The following is a 4,055-nucleotide window of genomic DNA, read 5'->3' as shown; positions in this document are numbered from 1 at the left end:
CCTCTATCCTAGTCACTCTGAAATTCTCACAGTATCAGGAAAGCAGAGAGTATTTGAGAGGTGCTCGAATTGCATGGAATAGACTTTGTCCGAAGGATCTCCATTCTAGAGTTATTTAAAACTCTTCCTGGCCTAAATAAGAAAAAAAAGCTTTAAGGAAAGGTCAGGGGGGTTCAAGTTCCTCATTAAGCAGTTTTTAATCATAAGTCTGAAACACACAATGAGAGATTCTGAAAAATTAGTATGAAGAGTAGATTGTGGCATAAATATAGTTTCTCTCTATTTGAAAATCAGGTGAAAAAACTAAGAAGCCAGAGCTTTTCAGGATTAATTGGAAATTTAGAAATGGCTGTGCAGGGAAGAAGTTTAACCGATGGCTACATCTTATCATTTTCAAAGCCTGGATTGAAATAAAGACTGGGTAAGGCATTATTGATGGCTCAGAAAATAGTGTCTCTTGCTTCACATCTTTAACGGAAGCTCAACGGAGGTTAAGGCCACACACAAAAAGGACGATAGTAAGTATTCTCCCTGAAACGTGTATGTTTTCCTGTTTTCTCAACATAAGAAAGATGTCTGTAGTATTGCACCCGTAGCCTAGGTGTACTGTTTAATATAAACACAGGGAACTGGACATACGAAGAAAGGAATGAAGCGTGTTTCATGAAAATTTGAAGCTGACAGGCAAAGCTAGTCTTGACCAAAAGATGCTTCTGGAGTGGCGGCTGCCTTCCATCTCTGCTCCCTGTGTTCTTAGGTGGAAGAAAGCATCGTATTCATAAACCAAACTTGTTGCTGTGGAGTTAGTGACAGCTCAGCCACCCCCCAGGACAGAGCAGAAATGCCCCCCAGGGTTCCAAGGCTGTAATCTTCACAGAATAACACGGTCACATCTTTCCCCCAGGGAGTGGTTGCCGGGTTCAAATCACTGGCCTTCTGTTAACCGCTGAGCGCCTGCACAATGCCCCGTCAGGGCTCCTCTGTAAGCAGGAGACTCTAGTAAAAACACTCACACTCATACTTTTGAATTTTAATAAAGGAGTCATGTACCCAGTGAGGGAGTCAGACAGAATGATACCTCAAACAGCAGAGCACGTACTCACTGTGCCACCGGGGCACCCACGAACCCCACTAAACCCCATCATTACAAGGGGCTAAAATCACAGAAATAAAATCTGTTACAGAAATAATACTTGTTGAAACCACCTAGTAACTGAACAAGATTACAACCTATCATTATTAGCACTTTGTGCATATGCAAATCCTTTCACTAGATTTTTTTTCTTTTTTCATACAATTTTGTTTCGCGACATGAGATTTTTTTTTTTACTCATGCAAATATTAAATTATACAACTCTGATCTGTGATCATGAAGTTCTCCCTATGGTTTCTTATCAGATGGCTGATTGTTACCTTTCCCATGCAGGTGCACATATTTACAGGATGCACAGATGCATTGTCAGAAAGCACTTTCGATTTTCCTCCTAGGGTCCCCTAGGATGATGTGGGGACCTCATGTCAAAAACCTTCACTTTAGAACAATAAATAAATAAACCAGCCACAGCCTTCCTGAGGCTGGCCAACTCTAGCATAAGTAATTCAAGAGGCTGAGAGATGCCAGATAAATTTGATTACTATAAAAGATGGGAATATGTTTCTTTCCTTTGAGAATTCACAAAAAGGGGTCAAAAACAAAGCAATGCTGAAAGCGAACAATTTCATTTCGCCTGCAATTCAAGGCGAAAATTCAAAGGCAATTTTGCAGGAACATTTTATCACAATTTTATAGATCCTCATTTCCTGCACACATCGCAATCTTTAATTTCTGAAAGAGGAAAGCAAGAAAAGGGGAAGTAGGGGAGGCACCGGGAGGGTGAGGAGGCTGGGACCAACAGTGAGGGGCTTTTTCTTCTTCTTCTTTAAGATATAAATGCAGATATTTATGAAGCAGTGAGAGATTTGTAAATCTTTCTTCAAAGCTGAACCTACTGCTGGGATTGTGATTTGCTAAAAGCTGCTATAGGCATACTCCAAAACCCAGCAGGGCCATCCCTCCCCTTCCAAAAAAACCCCCACCTTTAATAAAAGAGATGGGGAAGAGAAAAAGCCACTCTTGTTAGCAGTGTCTTAACAGACATCAGAGTTTACGAAAACTGTTTTCATTTTACATCTTGTCCCTTAAAAATATTTTTTTCCTTTCAAAACACACACATGAATATATATAATCCAATATTATGCTTCTGATCTTTTTGTCTAATTGCCTCACCTTAGCGCTGTTTGAAAATGGCAAGTCATTTCTCTAAGATAAGCTGTTAGGTGGCCAGAAGGAAGGTCAGAGTCCAATGACAAATGCAACAGGCATCCATCCAAGGGTACTTTGACCCCTGCCACTCCCTACGCTGCCAGTCTTGCCTGGTGTGATGAATGTCAGTGTTAGCGGGAGGCACAAGATCTAGTGTCCAGCTCCAAACTTGCCTGCATGATCTCAAAGGGAAAACCTTAAAGTCGCTCCCATTTCCTAGTGGGAATAATTGATAAAAAGCATACCGGTTTCCCAGGGTTGTAAGGATAACATTTTGTATATAGATGTGGCCCCAAGACCCAGAAACTCTCCAGACAGTGAAGATTTGGAGTAAACAAAAGATTGCATGCACTCTGGGAAGCTTAAGCCATGGAAATCAGACTAAAACTGTAACACTATATAGGAAAATAAAATCGAAGCCACTAAGAGCCACTGTCGCTAACAGAAAACTGAACTGGCTTCAGGATAGGAGAGAAGGGTTTCTTTCTCATTGAATTAATTCACTTCAGTCCAAACTGATGTTCATACACACAATTGGCACCTAAAAGACCCCCAAGCTGCCAAAGCTTTGAGAGTCTGTGGACAACACAATCTGTTGAAATGCAACATGGTGACTTTACATTTTTTCTCTAAATGGTTAAGTTGTTCACCGCTAAGGAAGGTGATTTTTTTTTTAAGTGAGGTAAGGTTGAAGATATTTAACAAAAAGAAAATTCATTGCTAAGCTACTATTTTCCATTGCTGCCAGATAAATAAGCAACATAGCACTGCCAAATAGCATTACTGTCCTGTGCATGTGTGGCAGTCTTGTTTTCTACGGGGAAATTCTTGGGATATCCTAACATTGAGAGGGCTGACTTAAATCCCCATTCAAAACAAATGACATTCAATAGAGGTTTTGAGAATTGTATCCCTATCTAATATGAAATCTAAGACAATGGTAATACAATTGCCAAGTGCCTCTTTAAATTAAGTTCTACTTAATAACCATATTTACATCCTTTTAGAAACCCTTTTATTGCTAGTCCAAGATCTAGTGATGACAATATGGTTTTTGCTGTTGTTGAAGTCAATTAACAACTGACATTTGAAATCCCCTAGCATTTTCCATTCGGTGCTTACCCTTCCATGGAGCAATACTATTTATCCACATGTTAAGAGATCACTAACATTGAACTTGGGGCTATCTGGATATCAATTAAGATGATACATAGTTTGTGGTAGTTATATAATCTGGTGTCAATTTGAGAGGATTACATATGAGTAAAGGGGTGGAGTCTGACCTGTCAAACAAGATATAACCAATGAGGCCTCCGTGTGAGCATGGCCTTCTCCTGAGAATTCTGGGAACTCTGCTATTTCCTGCTTTGTGTCCGGAGAGACTCCCTCTCTCTCTCTCTGGTCACTTCCTGTGAGACAGCTGAGACATCCCTGAGGAAAAGCCACATGAACCTGCCTTGATGCAGCCTTGGATGCTGGAGACCCCTGCCAGCGCCAAGATGCTTATAACGCCTCTGGATCCAAAGACTTTCTACCACTGGCCTGTGATCATCCTGCACTCAGCGTCATTGCATGTGGTTCGTGAGTCTGAAGAGGACTTTATAGATTGGTATTAGACATATGGGCGAATATCAGACTTATGGGCTTGGACTGGACTGGGTTGGGATGCTTTCTTTTTTTTTTGGAATCTTGAGATTCTTTTTTTTTTTTTTTTAAATCAAATTTATTGGGGCTCATACAATTCATCACAATA

Source organism: Echinops telfairi, unplaced genomic scaffold, assembly GCF_000313985.2.
Source record: "Echinops telfairi isolate 266 unplaced genomic scaffold, ASM31398v2 ScPeMD7_2291;HRSCAF=2852, whole genome shotgun sequence".
Taxonomy (NCBI): domain Eukaryota; kingdom Metazoa; phylum Chordata; class Mammalia; order Afrosoricida; family Tenrecidae; genus Echinops; species Echinops telfairi.
Note: the sequence above shows the minus strand (reverse complement) of the source record.